A 5,861-nucleotide genomic window follows, 5' to 3' on the forward strand; every position below is an offset into this window, starting at 1 on the left:
TTTCAGAAGCTAAGAAGATTTACTTCAAATTTTATCTGAAGTTTTGAGCATTAAAAATAATTTAACTTGAAATTCAACTTTCAATTATTCTGTTCTCCTTACTAGGAGCCAGGATAGAAAAGAGGAGGAAAATAAATATCTTCAAACTGGCTAGATAAAACAAATCAACAAGACTTGGTTAATTAGATTATCCCATATTTTTAATTTGTATTGATCTTTTTACTAGCTCTGGGAAGTGGAAAACATTTCTAAGGCAATGCCAGTCTGCCCTGGGCAGAAGATGGAGAGTGACTCCACTCAGAAATACTTTCTGCCCTGCTTTACACAGCCACAAGAGTCACTGAAGAACCAAGAAATGGTTCCAGGTTTCCACGCATCTCCATGCATCCCTCCTGCTTCCCTCTTAGCTAAAATACAAAAGCAAACTTCCCCAGTTACTTTCTTACTTCCATTTATGAATGTAGCCAAAATTATTAGAGTTGAATCAAAATATTAATAGAGTACTTCCAGATTTCCCTTTGCATGTACACTTAGTGTTTTAGGCATGCAGAGTTGAGACTACACTTTGTAATGAGGCCACTAATGAAGCCAATCCCTTCATGCTTTGTCACTGCACACAATACTACTGAGCTTCCTTCAGTTTTCCACTCCCACTTCTATTGTTGAATTCCTCAATAAGTGTCCAGCTATGAAAAAATCAAAGTCCATCAGATTAATTCATAATAATATAAGAATGGGGAATAGGAACTGGATTTTGGTTTCAGTATTGTAGATTTTAGCTTCAATTTAAATGTACTTAGCATCACAATATAAAATATTAATATAGTATTTACATGCTAATTTTTACTTGCTTACTGTTGTGTGATGAATTCCTTAACAAATGTGTCCACATAAAACCCAGGAAAAAGCTGTCATCTGTAGGAACTCCATCTACTTTGTGCTACTTCAGTTTCTGCCTCTACCCCACCCCAAGCAAGCCACTGTGTACATTATTTATTCATAATACGGTTCTCCACAAAACCACTAATCTTCTTTCAAAACTCCTTTCAGCCTAGGATGGAGTTGTTTTTTTGTGACCCCTTTGTCAAACTCAGAAGCTGTCAAGATCCTCTCTCTCCTCTGTGTTCCAAAGAACTGATCTAATAACATACAACTCCTCATACTCCACTAAAGCCCAAAGCTGCTGATTAATTTAGGAAGAACCTGAGCCTCCTAAGAGCTGTAGCATAAAGCCTCCCAAGGCACTGAAGACATGTTTGCTTTGAAGCCTAGCACCAAGTTAATGGCATATCCGGCCAAAACCTGGTTAGCATCCAGAACATCAACACTCTTCAGTGCCCTGAGGAAAGCTCTGTCTACCAGGCATTCCTGGGGAGCACCTATTGAGTACTGACAGGAACTGGCGTCTCAGCAGATATAATGGCAACCACAACATGGCTTAAACTAAGCATAGTTTAAGCTTTAAGAATTAAATCTAATGGCCTCACTTCCCTCTTTATACCCTACCACAACTGCTATAACGTTGAGGGCTGGCATCCTGGAGGGGTGTGCTGGGCTCCAATTCTGGTTTCCAATGTTTTTTTCCAATCCACATGCAAATGATTGTAAAGTATTGGCTCTGTCCTTGGCACAGCATCAATAACCTTAGTCTCCTTCTCTGGCAAGTAGAACCAAGTCAATTTCTTTTTTTTTCCTCTCTGGACCAGAGAAACAGATCTTATCCTCATCAGTGGAACTCATTACAAATAAAGGGAAGACAGTCCTTCCCAAACCAAAATCTAGTGCGTAAACTGTTTCCCAGAAAGATGTCAGCCACCTGACCCCTGACCTTACACATGTACAGCTAAAACTGAAACTGAATTTCTGCTTACAAAGTCCTGTAACAAAACTGATTACTGCATTAGAAGTGTCATGAAAAATACAGGGAGGCAAAGAGAGTAAGCAGGAGAGAGAGATTTCTTCTGGAAATATACTACCTCTATAACTTAGCTCCTCTACTGATATTTTCTCAACCTGATGACTGAAATATTGTAAAACTGGGCAATTTTTTTGAGTATAAAGTTCAGAATCTTAATGAAGAACTGTATCTTCTTTATAGCTTTGTTAGGTTTAGGGATTTATTTTTCTTTGTAAGAATCATCGAATCACAGAATGGCTTGGGCTGGAAGGGACCTTAACAGTTCCAACCCCCCTGCCATGGGCAGGGAACACACCCCTTCCACTAGACCAGGTTGCCCATTAGCAATACCTTTCAGCAATGCTTTCACTTTCATCTTCAGGAACAGCTGCTTGCTGGGAAAAGTGGAAAAAACTAATTAGGAATCTAGCTTTTATATAGTTTGCTGAGAGTGTTCCTTACCACTTTTACATCACTAATGGTTTCATAATATAGCTACTTTGAGTCAGAAACACCAAGTGTTTCCAAGTGTTGGGATTTAATTCCACTAGGCAGCTAAGCACCATGCACCCAAATATGGAACACCAAGGTGAGTTATATTGTCTGTGTCTAGGAATTTTTACTTTTAATACATAATTTTCCATAAACAAATACACAAGTTATAAAGTAACTACTGTCAGGTAACTTACCACTCCCAATGAGTGCTTCTTTAATGTATTTAAGTGTTTTAAATACTGTTGGCATTTGAATGCAGCTTTAAAACACTTTGGAAGTATTTTTGCCTTGAATATATAGATAATACATACAAAGAATGCTAGTAGAAAGGATGCTTAGAAAACAGAGTCTTAATTGTGATTCTAGTAATAGAACTGAGCAATTAAATTATGTGGGAATATATATAATTTTCAAAAGTCTCACGGTTTGGCTCTGGGTCAATGCCAGCGCCCGTAATCCTTCGCACGCTCCCTGGTGGTCTAGTGGTTAGGATTCGGCGCTCTCACCGCCGCGGCCCGGGTTCGATTCCCGGTCAGGGAAGTGAAAGTGTTCTGGCTTAACTTTAGCGCAGTGACGAGGTTTTTTCAGCTTTTTAGTACTAGCAAGAGGGTTAATTAGTTTTCCACTGAGGTATCGGTGCATACCTGAAAGAGATCGATTTGAATATGTAATTACACATATACAGATAATTAATTTTGAAATTAGCATCCTGCTAGTTCAGTATAAAATATCTCATTAAGTCACATGAAAGGGCTTGATGACATGAGATTCCCAGTTTCACTCTCTTTATTTTGATGTTTCAGACCACACTACTTAAGATGTGCAAACAATGGTTCCTGTCTTCTTACTTCTGCCAATGCTTATTCTTTCTGTAACTTCTACAAATGAGGATTATTAGTTGTCTGATTTGTTCATGCATTATTACTAATAAAAATGAAATCCTGGAAAGATCTTCCAATAAAGAAAATCAACACTGGAATTTAGTTTGGACATTAAGTTTCCAGAATTAGTAGCGGGTAGAGCCAAATACTACTTGAACAAAATTTGACTACTTTGCAATAGAAAATCTGCTTGCATGTTTCCCAACTGATTGCATTTTCTAGTAATAGGAACAAACCTAAGATACATTCTAGAAATCCTGAAGAAATAACTGACATAGACTGGGGCTATTAAACCTCATTGAAAATTAGTTTTGAGACTGTTAAGGAAACTTGGTAATGTTTTGAGTGAGATTTATTATTTTTCATAAAAGCTGATGGGTGGTTTCACAGCTCTTCTAGTGGCAAAGCTAATTTCATACTTTCCCCCTGCCCAGGGGTGTTTGTTCCAGTGGACAAAGAAGGGCAGGAAGCTACTGCCTCAGAAATTGTGCCAATTCCCTTCCCTGCTTGTAAACCCAGATTAGTTCTCTAATCTTAAAAGGAAGAAAAATAAAAGAAAATGCACAATCTTTCTTTCTGAAGGCAGAGGGAGATTGAGTTAAAGCCTGCCTCTGGAGAGCTTGTTGCTTGTTTCATGTAGACAGACATGATTCAGTAATCCTGCTGCATTTTGCCATTTCCTTTTCAGATCCAGTTGGGATCTGCAGTGCTGCACTTTACCCAAAAGAAAAGGAAGATTGTAATTCTCTAAGTCTGTCACTTTTATGACACTTAGAACAGCTGACAGAGAACCACACCCTCAGAAAAAGAGTAAATAAAAATGTAAGAGGCAAAGCAGAAGCAACTGAGGTAAGCAGCAGTGCTTTGTGTAGAAAACCCAAGAGGAAGAAATGATTGTTTTTAAAAGTGCAAAATACCCTGTGTCCTGCTGCTTGACTGCCTATTGTGCTGAAAAGGACAGCTCTGCAAGTTCCTTATTATTTGGTTAATAAACAGATGAGTCTTGCATTGAGTAGTAAGAAAACATCTGAGTTTTCATGTTCTTGGTCAGCTACTTGACTGAGAAGAGGTTTTTTTCTTTTTATTTCCAACTATAAACATCTCAGATACTGAATCACCCTAATCTTTTAATATTTGTATTTCTGAAAAAAAAAATTGCATAAAAAATAGTGGCTACAGTTAGTACCATGAATAGAGCTGACAGTCAGGCACAGAAGAAAAGGGTTAAAACTTTTACTATTTCCAGAGCACTTATTTTTCTATTGCAGAAATGGTACTGATGTACTATTTTTGAGAACAAAATTTTCTGCATGTTTTTTTCCTAGAAAAGGAGGCTGGGAGGTAGTGAGGGTAGGAGGTATCAATTGGGGTTCTTGTCCCAAACAGGAAACTGGCAGTCTGGTATTCTGAGGTAGACACCTGTGGATGGGTCTAGTTAGGGGCTGAATGTTTTTGCATCTGGTACCAACACTGTATGCAGAAAAAAGAGTATTTCTGCGCACAATGTTGGTACTAGAAGAAAAAAAAATTTAAAAAATCTGTCCTAATAATTTTTGCAATATTGTATCTTAAATTAGTGGAGTTTACTTTAGGTATTCAAAAACAGTAATAGCAAGTAAATAAATTATTTAGGTAAGAATAATTTAGAGTATTCTATTTGGAAGTACTGGGAAGCTATAGTTGCCTCTGCCTTGTACAAGAATAAGTCTTTAGTTTTATGCCACGTCAGTAGGAAAGTCCAGCTGTGGATGCTGAAATACAAAGTGGGCCAAGCTCTAAGCAGGGGAGTTAGTTTACCAGAGTATAAAACTAAGTTCAAGTTTAGCAGTGAGGATTTAAGGATTAAAGCATGAATTTCAGGCCTGGTGTATGGTAAGAGGTAAGAGAGTGAGTGGAAGCAATGCCCCACATGCTAAGGGACAGTGAATCCAGGGCCACATTTAGTTTCTGAATGCTTGGATAACGCTGCTGTGGTGGCTACAACTTCCACACGGCCCTGTGGCTCCTCGGGGCAGGTGCGCTGCCCTGCCCTAACAGCGAGTACCTCCATGCAGGTAACAGACTCCATGCTGGTGCGCATTGCTCCTGACACAGCCCCGGCACCAGGAGCTGCCAGCACAGCGAGCACCCCCTGAGGCTGAGGCAGCGGCGGCAGAGAAGCCTTCCCTGGCCACAGCTGACACCCACAGGGGGACACACCCAAAGCTGCCCGGGTGAGAGGCTGCCCCGTGGGCAGTTCCATAAGCGTGGCCCTGTACTGACCCCAGGCACTCGGGAGCCATTGTGGCACAAGACCAATACCGTGCAAACGGGTCAAGGAGTCACCTCGGGCTCTTCAGGACACGATGCCCCGCGCCCATCTTGCCCCCTCGCTGCACCCCAGCATTGCGGTTGCCGGGCTCAGGAAACCACGTCTGGGAGTTGTAATAATAAACTTATGACTGGGGCCCTTGGGGTAAGCCCCACAGGAGTGTACAACAAACGCCTTCGCCCCTGCTAAGGCTGGCACGGGCACCCCGGCTCGGCGGTTCCCACAGCAGCTGTGGCAGGGCGGGCGCTGCGGGGCAGCACCGCCCCGGGCCGGCGGC

The 5,861-nt window shown here is 40.9% G+C and overlaps 1 non-coding gene across 1 annotated transcript; it reads left to right on the plus strand.

The window, feature by feature from the left end:
- Positions 1 to 2,860: 2,860 nt before the first annotated feature.
- On the plus strand, positions 2,861 to 2,932 carry TRNAE-CUC (transfer RNA glutamic acid (anticodon CUC)). Its single transcript has one exon. It is a non-coding gene; the product is annotated as a tRNA-Glu (tRNA).
- The last annotated feature ends 2,929 nt before the right edge of the window (positions 2,933 to 5,861 follow it).

Source organism: Zonotrichia albicollis, chromosome 5, assembly GCF_047830755.1.
Source record: "Zonotrichia albicollis isolate bZonAlb1 chromosome 5, bZonAlb1.hap1, whole genome shotgun sequence".
Lineage (NCBI taxonomy): Eukaryota > Metazoa > Chordata > Aves > Passeriformes > Passerellidae > Zonotrichia > Zonotrichia albicollis.